This window comes from Lipotes vexillifer, unplaced genomic scaffold, assembly GCF_000442215.2.
Source record: "Lipotes vexillifer unplaced genomic scaffold, Lipotes_vexillifer_v1.1 scaffold433, whole genome shotgun sequence".
Lineage (NCBI taxonomy): Eukaryota > Metazoa > Chordata > Mammalia > Artiodactyla > Lipotidae > Lipotes > Lipotes vexillifer.
Window position 1 is genome coordinate 666841 of NW_006774285.1, and position 11027 is coordinate 677867.

Consider the following 11027-nt stretch of genomic DNA (forward strand, 5'->3'; position numbering starts at 1 on the left):
GCTCAGTAGTTGTGGCTTGTGGGCTCTGGAGTGCAGGCTTAGTAGCTGTGGCACACAGGCTTATTTGATCTGCGGCATGTGGGATCTTCCCGGACCAGGGCTCGAACCCATGTCCCCTGTATTGGCAGGCAGATTCTTTTTTTGTTTTTTGTTTTCTTACCTCAAATTATATTTCATTATATTTTGAACATATATCTCAAATATATACTTTTTTAAAAAACATCTTTATTGGAGTATAATTGCTTTACAATGGTGTGTTAGTTTCTGCTTTATAACAAAGTGAATCAGTTATACATATACATATATCCCCATATCTCCTCCCTCTTGCATCTCCCTCCCTCCTACCCTCCCTATCCCACCCCTCTAGGTGGTCACACAGCATCGAGCTGATCTCCCTGTGCTATGCGGCTGCTTCCCACTAGCTAGCTATTTTACATTTGGTAGTGTATATATGTCCATGCCACTCTCTCACTTTGTCCCAGCTTACCCTTCCCCCTCTCTGTGTCCTCAAGTCCATTCTCTAGTAGGTCTGCGTGTTTATTCCATCTTGCCCCAGGTTCTTCATGACCATTTTGTTTGTTTGTTTTTTAGATTCCATATATATGTGTTAGCATACGGTATTTGTTTTTCTCTTTCTTACTTCACTCTGTATGACAGACTCTAGGTCCATCCACCTCACTACAAATGACTCAATTTCGTTTCTTTTTATGGCTGAGTAATATTCCATTGTATATGTGTGCCACATCTTCTTTATCCATTCATCTGTTGATGGACACTTAGGTTGCTTCCATGTCCTGGCTATTGTAAATAGAGCTTCACTGAACATTGTGGTACATGACTCTTTTTGAATTATGTTTTTCTCAGGGTATATGCCCAGTAGTGGGATTTCTGGGTTGTATGGTAGTTCTGTTTTTAGTTTTCTAAGGAACCTCCATACTGTTCTCCATAGTGGCTGTATCAATTTACATTCCCACCAATATTGCAAGAGGGTTCCCTTTTCTCCACACCCTCTCCAGCATTTATTGTTTGTAGATTTTTTGATGATGGCCATTCTGACCGGTGTGAGGTGATACCTCATTGTAGTTTTGATTTGCATTTCTCTAATGGTTAATGACGTTGAACATTCTTTCATGTGTTTGTTGGCAATCTGTATATCTTCTTTGGAGAAATGTCTGTTTAGGTCTTCTGCCCATTTTTGGATTGCGTTGTTTGTTTTTTTGATATTGAACTGCATGAGCTGCCTGTAAATTTTGGAGATTAATCCTTAGTCAGTTGCTTCATTTGCAAATATTTTCTCCCATTCTGAGGGTTGTCTTTTGGTCTTGTTTATGGTTTCCTTTGCTGTGCAAAAGCTTTGAAGTTTCATTAGGTCCCATTTGTTTATTTTTGTTTTTATTTCCTTTTTCTAGGAGGTGGGTCAAAAAGGATCTTGCTGTGATTTATGTCATAGAGTGTTCTGCCTATGTTTTCCTCTAAGAGTTTGATAGTGTCTGGCCTTACATTTAGGTCTTTAATACATTTTGAGTTTATTTTTGTGTATGGTGTTAGGGAGTGTTCTAATTTCATTCTTTTACATGTAGCACCACTTATTGAAGAGGCTGTCTTTTCTCCACTGTATATTCTTGCCTCATTTATCAAAGATAAGGTGACCATATGTGCATGGGTTTATCTCTGGGTTTTCTCTCCTGTTCCATTGCTCTGTGTTTCTGTTTTTGTGCCAGTACCATACTGTCTTGCTTACTGTAGCTTTGTAGTATAGTCTAATGTCAGGGAGCTGGCAGGCGGATTCTTAACCACTGCACCACCAGAGAAATCCCTGTACAAGAAACTCTGATAGACACTGTAGGCAGGGAGGGAGGTGGAGGTGCATGTCAGGATGAATAAGAAATAGTCCTTTAAGCAATGTAAAATCCAGTGGGAGAAATAGGATCAGTAAATAATAGAAAATAGAATTAAACGAATGTTAAACAGAATCTGCAGTAATATGCCATAGGGGAACATAGGAAAGAGCAATGAAGATTGATTAGAGAATCAGAGAAGGTGTCAGCAAGAATGTGGCATTTAAGTTGATTCCGGAAAAGGAGTAGTATTTGAATAGATGGCAGGTGTTTAGAATAGGAGTGTGAGGATCTCATTTTGGGGGATTGGTAAATGTGAAGGCATGCATGGTTAAAGCCCTGATTTTATGGAAGAATAAAGGAGAATGTAAGGCCAAACTATATGAGTATTTAATTTTTACTCTGTAATGTTAGTAACAACTAACATTTCTCCAATATTTTCATGTACTTATTTGAGACTTACAAGAACAGCTATGGGAGGTATTATTACTAGCCCCAATTTATACATGATCTTGTGTGATTTAGTGGAAATATCTGGATTTGTTATTTATTTTTTTTAATTGAAGTATAGTTAGTTTACAATGTTGTGTTAGTTTCAAGTGTACAGCAAAGTGATTCAGATATACATATGTATATGAATATATATATTTTTTCAAATTCTTTTCCATTATAGATTATTAGAAGATATTGAATATACTCCTTGTGCTATACAGTATGTCCTTGTTGTATATCTATTTTATTATTTTTTTAAAAATATTTATTTATTTGGCTGTGCTGGGTCTTAATTGCACACAGGATCTTCGTTGCCATGTGCGGGACCTTTGTTGCAGCATGCAGGATTTGTAGTTGCGGCATGTGGGATCTTTAGTTGCGGCATGCGAACTCTTAGTTGTGGCATGTGGGATCTAGTTCCCTGACCAGGGATCGGACCTGGGCCCCCTGCATTGGGAGTGCAGAGCCTTAGCCACTGGACCACCAGGGAAGTCCCTATCTTTTTTTTTGGCTGCATCAGGTCTTAGTTGCAGGATCTTTGTTGCAGTATGTGGGATCTTTTGTTGCATGGGCTTCTTTCTAGTTGTGGTGCGTGGGCTCCTCTTCAGCTGTGGTGCCTGGGCTCCCGGGCTCGCGAGCTCAGTAGTTGCGGTAGGCAGCCTCTCTAGTTGTGGCACGCAGGCTCTAGAGCGCACAGGCTTATTAGTTGCCCCGTGACACGTGGGATCTTAGTTCCCTGACCAGGGATTGAACCTGTGTCCCCTGCATTGGAAGGTGGATTCTTAACCATTGGACCACCAGGGAAGTCCTGCCTATCTGTTTTATATATAGTAGTTTGTACCTGTTAATCCCAAACTCATAATCTGTCCCTCCCCCTTCCTCTTTGGTGACCATAAGTTTGTTTTCTTTTTTTCTTTATTTTTTATTTTTATTTTTTCAAATTTATTTGGCTGCACCAGGTCTTAGTTGCGTCACACAGGATCTTCATTGCAGCATGTGGGATCATTTTAGTTGCGGCATTTGGGATCTTTTAGTTGTGGCATGTGGGCTCTTTCATTGCAGCATGTGGGATCTAGTTCCCTGACCAGGAATCGGACCTGGGCCCCCTGCATTGGGAGCGTGGAGTCTTAACCACTGGACCACTGGGGAAGTCCCAAGTTTGTTTTCTAATAGGTTGTTTCCAGGGATGCTACATAAGCCGTGCACCGCATTATTATAGGGGCAGCATTCACACAGGCTAGGGATTGGCAGTTTTTTTCTATAAAGGGCCAGATAGTAAGTATTTTAGGCTTTCCAAGCAACAAGGTATCTGCCTCAACTGCTCAGCCCTGCTGTGGTAGCACAAAATCAGCCATAGGCAGTATGTAAAGACATGGGTGTGGCTGTATTCTAATAACATTTCACTTACAAAAACTGGTGTTGAGATAGGTTTGGCCCACAGCCCAAAGTTTGCTTACTCCTGACATAGACTGGGATATGAATGGTGCACCCTTGAGCTCTGCACTTACATGGTATAGGTTGTTTTAAGGAATAATACATGAGTTGTAGGAAATACTTATTTACAGCACGGTAATAGTTCTAACTTAGTGCATGTGGATGTTCAATGGTAAAAATGCATCCACTTTCCTCTCTTCCCTTTTAAAGTCATTGCCATTGAATTCTTGGGTAAACCACTTAAACCTTTGCCCTTAACTTCAGAATTCTCACTTAGTTGTGTAAGTCAGAGTGAAATCTTGAATGATGTTTTAAACTCCTTAAAGTCAGTGTTAACTGGAAATTATGGCTGAGACATTGTTATAACTGAGTGCCACTTTATCCAGCAGTCTTAAACATAACATGATAGGAAGCTTGAAGTTTAAATTGATGGTACTGTTATTCAGTGTCTCATGTGATGTGTGTTTGTGTAAGCTAGGATTTTTACCTGGAGAGTGTATACTGCTTTGGCTGTCTTCAGAATTAGCGTATGGATCTTGATTAGCTGTCCTGATCTTGATCCCTGCCACGTGAGACCACCACTGTATCATTCTTTTTTTTTTTTTTTGCATTACGCGGGCCTCTCACTTTGTGGCCTCTCCCATTGCGGAGCACAGGCTCCGGCCGCGCAGGCTCAGCGGCCATGGCTCACGGGCCCAGCCGCTCCGCGGCATGTGGGATCTTCCCGGACCGGGGCATGAACCCGCGTCCCCTGCATCGGCAGGCGGACTCTCAACCACTGCGCCACCAGGGAAGCCCCCACTGTATCATTCTTGAATGCAGTTAATAATTGGGAAAAAGCATATGTTCTACTAGACATACCCAGAAGGGGTGAAGTGAATTTGGGCTTTCTCTTGACTGTACTTAGTTATAGCTTTGTTAATGCTGTTCCTTTCAGGGCTTTTTTTTTTTTTAAATAATATTTGGAGATTTTTATCAGTTGTTTTTCTGCAGTTATCATGGTTTATTTTATTTTATGTATTTATTTTTGGCTACATTGGGTCTTCATTGCTGGGCGGGCTTTCTCTAGTTGCGGTGAGCAGGGGCTACTCTTCTTGTGGTGCACAGGCTTCTCATTGCAGTGGCATCTCTTGTTGCGGAACACGGGCTCTAGGCGTGCGGGCTTCAGTAGTTGTGGCATGCGGGCTCAGTAGTTGTAACTCGCGGGCTCTAGAGCGCAGGCTCAGTAGTTGTGGCACATGGGCTTAGTTACTCCATGGCATGTGAGATCTTCCCGGACCAGGGCTTGAGCCTGTGTCCCCTGCATCGACAGACGGATTCTTAACCACTGCACCATCAGGGAAGCCCCTCAAGGCATATTTTTTATTTTTTTGTTTTTTTCTCAGTGTTTTGAAGAGTTTTCTTATCAGATTATGTAAATCAAATTTTGATTATCTACTAGGGCTGATTTTTTTTTTTTTTTTTTTTTTGTGGTTTGCGGGCCTCTCACTGTTGTGGCCTCTCCCGTAGCGGAGCACAGGCTCCGGACGCGCAGGCTCAGCGGCCATGGCTCACGGGCCCAGCCGCTCTGTGGCATGTGGGATCTTCCCGGACCGGGGCACAAACCCGCATCCCCTGCATCGACCGGCGGACTCTCAACCACTGCGCCCCCAGGGAAGCCCTGGATTTCTTTTATTTCTTTTTCTTCTCTGATTGCCGTGGCTAAAACTTGCAAAACTATGTTGAATAATAGTGGTGAGAGTGGGCAACCTTGTCTTGTTCCTTATCCTAAAGGAAATGGTTTCTGTTTTTCAGCATTGAGAACGATGTTGGCTGTGTGTTTGTCATATATGGCCTTTATTATGTTGAGGTAGGTTCCCTCTGTGCCCACTTTCTGGAGAGTTTTTAACATAAATGGGTGTTGAATTTTGTCGAAAGCTTTTTCTGCATCTGTTGAGATGATCATGTGGTTTTTATCCTTCAGTTTGTTAATATGGTGTATCACATTGATTTGCGTATATTGAACAATCCTTGATTTCTGAAGGAAGTGTTAAGTAGCCATTTCTTTGATGTACATTCACTGAGAAGCTAGAAAAATTCTTACATTCCAGCAAGTGAAACATGCTATAAATAAATTATGCCACTTCTCAAACTAGTTAACACTCAGGGTTTCCAAGCATTCTGAAACTTGTATGGTAATAAAACTTTCTCCTAGAAAGTACTTGAGTTTCCCAAGAGGAATAAACTCTCTCTTTGTTTTTAAAGTTAAATTTGTACTGGATCTAGTCCATTATCAGTACCTTAGTTAAAAAGTAAATAATATTAAACAGTGTGAAAAAGAGACAGTATTTAATAACTGATAAATTTTATTGAATACTTGCTGTGTCCAGACTCTGTGCTAAGTACTTTAAACACATTATCTAATTCAACCCTCACAGCAACCACCAAGTAGGAACGCTTTATTATCTTTATTTTACAGATGAGGAACATGAGGCATACATAGAGGTTATATAAGTTACCTAAGGCCACTCAAGCTAACAAGTAGTAGATTCATATTTAATTTAGAACATCTTTACCCAAAAACATATTTTAGTGACTACTTGTTGGCACTAAGAAAGATAATAAATGTCTCTTTATTCCTATCTTAATGAATTTACAGTAAAGGTGAGCCCAAACCACTTCAGATTACTATTGTAAGGATACAGGGAAAAAGATAATTGATTTTAATTATAGATATTTGCGGGCTACTTATTTCCATATACAGACTTTAATTAGTATGAGCTTGGGGGTATGAGTCCCCAAGTTCAGTATCTTCTTGGTATCTCATGCACTAGCAATCCATATATAAGCCAGTGATACTAGATTATGTAGATCCTGGGTAAAATTTGCTATTGATGGTTACCGTCTCCATTTTGTACTTTGTCATTTTGTAGTGCCTCTCTCTTACTTTCTTGAAACTTTCTTGCTTCCTGGAAATACGTCTTTATATAAGCTCCATAATGACAGGAATCTTTGAGCAATGCCTAGTACATACTAAGTGCTCAATAAGTCTTCGGTGAATAAATTTGTAAAGCTCTGTTTTCTCTTTATAAATCCTTACCAAATAAGATGATGAAATCTTGTACTATAAATGTTGTTAGGGTTGTTGACTCTCCATAACCATACTTCTATTGCATGTTTTTTTTCTTGAATAGGTGAGAAACAATAAAACACAGTGATAAAGGGCATGGATTTCAGTATCAGAAGGACTTGGAATTAATTTTGGCTCCACTTACTAATTATGTAACCTTGAGCAAGGCACTTAACCTCTCAAACCTCAAGTTTCTTATCAGGAAAATAGAAATCCTAACAAGATTGCTAGGAGGATTAAATAATGTGTGATGTACTAAACTAAATCCAGGACCCATTTGAATGTGCAATAAATGCTATTTTTCTGTTTCAGATTACTTGGGAATCAACTATATAAGACATGATCAGTGTCTTAAAGGAATGTTCCTTTTATGCTGTAAATAGAAAACACATATATACATAACTTTAAAACTCTGACAAAATATTTGAATAAGTTCGAATGAATAAAATGGAGACTGAATACACATTACTATTTTTAAAATTAAAAAAAATTTTGTAAAAAAAATTTTTGACAAAAATTATATGTATTTAAGGTATACATCTGATGTTTTGATATATGTATACATTATAAAATAATTACCGCAATCAAACTAATTAACATATCCATCACCTCCCATAGTTACTATTCTGTGGTAAGAACAGGAGATTTACTCTCTTAACAAATTTCAAGTACAATACATTATCATTAACTATAGTCACCATGCTGTGAATTTATTCATTTTATAACTTGTACCCTTTGATCAATATTTCCTGTTTTCCCCTACCCCCTGGTCTCTGGTACTTACCATTCTACTCTCTATCACTGTGAGATTGACCTTGTTTTTTTGTTTTTTTTAAAGACTCCACATATAAGTGAGTTAATGTGATATATATCTTTCTCCATCTGGCTTATTTCACTTAGCATAACATCCTCCAGATTCATCCATGTTGTCACACATAGTGGGATTTACTTCTTTTTTAAGGCTGAATAATAATTATATATATATATATATATATATTTTTTTTTTTTCATTATCCATTGATCAGTCCATGAACACTTAGATTGTTTCCTTATCTTGGCTATTAGGAGTAATGCAGTGAACATGGGAGTGAAGATGTCTCTTCAAGATAGTGATTTTATTTCCTTTGGATATACACCCAGAAGTGGGATTGTTGTATCATATGGTAGTTCTATTTTTATATTTTTGAGAAACTGCCATATTGTTTTCCATAATGGCTGTAGCAGTTTACATTCCCACTAACAGTGCACAAGGGTTTCCTTTTCTCTACATCTGAGCACTTGTTATCTTTTGACTTTTTGATAATAGTATTTCTAACATGCATGAGGTTGTATCTCATTGTGGTTTTGATTTGCATTTCCCTGATGATTAGTGATGTTGAACATCTTTTCATGTACCTGTTGCCCATCTTTGTATTCTTTGGAAAAATGTCTCTTCAGGTCTTTTGTCCATTTTTAATCAGGTTGCTTTTTTTTGTTTGTTTTTTGTTTTGTTTTGTTGGGGTTTTTTTTTTCGCTATTTATTTTAGATATCAAAGTATGACTTGCAAATATCCCCCCCCCCATTCTATTAGTTGCCTTTTCATTTTGTTGATTATTTCCTTTACTGTGAAGAAACTTCTTAGTTTGATGTAGTGCCACTTGTCTATTTTTACTTTTGTTGCCTGTGCTTTTGGTGTCAAGTCCAAAATGATCATTGCCAAGACTAATATCCTTTTTTCTCCATATTTTCTTTTAGGAGTTTTATGGTTTCAGATCTTACATTTAAGTCTTTAATCCATTTTGAGTTCCCATCAGTTATTTCATCATAGTGTCCAAATTGTGCTAAAAGCTCAACAGAATTATTGTCTATGTGCTAAGTTATTTCATTTAGGTATACAAATTTATTTCATTTAGGTATACAAATAAGTGTTTAAAAATAAATACATTTAAAGTATATCATGAATAGGTTTTCCCTGGTGGCGCAGTGGTTGAGAGTCCGCCTGCCGATGCAGGGGACACGGGTTTGTGCCCCAGTCTGGGAAGATCCCACATGCCGCCGAGTGGCTAGGCCCGTGAGCCATGGCTGCTGAGCCTGTGCGTCCGGAGCCTTTGCTCCGCAATGGGAGAGGCCACAACTATGAGAGGCCCGTGTACCACAAAAAAAAAAAAATAAGTATATCATGAATAAATGTAATTACTTGTGGGAATAAGTCATAATTAGGAGTTAGTAGCAGTAGTCCTACTGATTACTATGCTGTATGAGTAACAAACTATTATACTAAATTTTGTGTTATAATAAAACAAAACATGACTTAGTCTGAAACACTTAATGGTATACTTAATTCTAACTGTAAGGTATGATGTTTCAAGTGTAACTGGTAAGCAATCCCTATAAGTGATTATACTCTCTCTCTCTCTCTATATATATAGGTATATATATAAAAATTAATATTAATGTCCTTCAGCTAAACTTTGTGTTTTTATAGTCACCTGATTAGGAGGAAGGAGTTCACTAGAAAAAGAAGAAGCAATTTCATTTTAATATGAAGATTCCTACATTCAAGCCTCTTTTCCAGTGGGTGCCACTCAGGGACCAGAATAATCAAATATCTTTGTATAAACACTTTAAGTATTTGATTTAACTTAGCTTAGAGCAAGCGGGTACTTTTCCAATATAATAGAAATGGACTCTTCATTGTAGAGCAAATATTAGGGCCTCAGGAAACTAGAAGAAGAGATGGAAGTAGAATAATAACTAAAGTCCTCTTCAACAGTGAAGGGAACTTATTTTAAGAACTTATGGGATTGGTGAAAGGGTTTTCTTAGGCTTACTAACTCCATTATTCTTTGCTAGAGGCAGGGATGGGAGTGAGCTGAATTGTGTGAAAACTGTCCTAAGTTTCTCCCCTCATTCCATCTGTAATGACACCAGTGATTCAAGAGTTATGCACCTTTTAGTACAAACTACTTTAATCAATTAGCTTTTCTAATAACTATGTGAGATGTATCGAGGTAAAGATTTTGAAAGGTGATCAAGGAAAAAGTAAGATCATTTTAAAACATTTTAAAGCATGAGTTGGTGAAGGCAAAACTTTAAGTGGGAGTTGAGGTGGCAGCATCAGGGAGGAATCTGGCAGGCAGAAGATAAAGACTGCCCAGTTAGAGATGAGGATTACTAGAAAGAGATGGAAAGAAAGATATAATAATGGAAGTGGGCAAGTAACAACAGCAAAAACAAAAACAAAACAAAACAAATGTGGAAAATAGATCAAAGAAAGGAGGCACTGAAACAAGGCACTGAATGAGATAAACAAGTATGTGAACAGGAACAGGCGTTATAAAATGTGAGCAGTGGTGGGTTGTTTACTTAGAAGGATAGTTGCTAACACTCTCTCTCTCCCTCCCTCTCTCTCTCACTCACCCTCTCACACCAGTCCCCCTCCTCCCCCAAAGCAGGAGAGAATATGAGCTTGCCTCTGATTTTGTTATGGGTTTTTAGCTAATATTTAGGGTTAGAACAAATTAAAACTATTTGTGGGAATTCCCTGCTGTCCAGTGGTTAGGACTCGGTGCTTTCACTGCCATGGCCCAGGTTAGATCCCTGGTCAGGGAATTAAGACCCCAAAAGCTGCATGGCACAGGCAAAAAAATAAATAAATAAAAATAAAAAATAAAAAGTAAAAGAAGAAAATATATTAAAAAAAAGCATTTGCCGTATTGTTAGCTGGTAGGAAGAATGTCAAAGTTGGACATTCTTCTATTTCCATTTTGTTCTGACCTCATACTAGGATTTAAGTGTTTCCTAAAAATAGAGTGTATTCACATTCCTAAAGGTGTAGCCCATAGGCATTTATAAACTTGCTCTTTAATTAAGATAATTCCTATTTTAAACACTGATTGGCCATGAATAGAAAATGTGAAAGTTTGGGTCTAATGGGTGGTTCTTTTATGGAATACAATGTGCTTTTTTTTTTCCCCCCCCTGTATGGAATTCTGATTATAACAAACATAAGTTTAAGCCTCTGGTTGATAAAGCTATGATATCAAACAGGTCTGCCATACTGCCAGGACTTGCTGCTGAAGAATATAGATTGTAATTGATTTTGTTGTTCAGGGTCTGTAACAACTGCAGGCTGCCAAAGTCAGTTGCACCACTCTTTCCTCCTTGTCACTTA

The 11027-nt window shown here is 38.2% G+C and overlaps 1 protein-coding gene and 1 non-coding gene across 2 annotated transcripts in view; one reads left to right on the forward strand and one right to left on the reverse strand.

Moving 5' to 3' along the window:
* The window catches only part of PPM1E (protein phosphatase, Mg2+/Mn2+ dependent 1E), a 187541-nt gene that overhangs the window by 53723 nt on the left and 122791 nt on the right, over positions 1 to 11027 (forward strand). The window lies entirely within an intron of this gene.
* On the reverse strand, positions 2748 to 2820 carry TRNAG-CCC (transfer RNA glycine (anticodon CCC)). Its single transcript has one exon. It is a non-coding gene; the product is annotated as a tRNA-Gly (tRNA).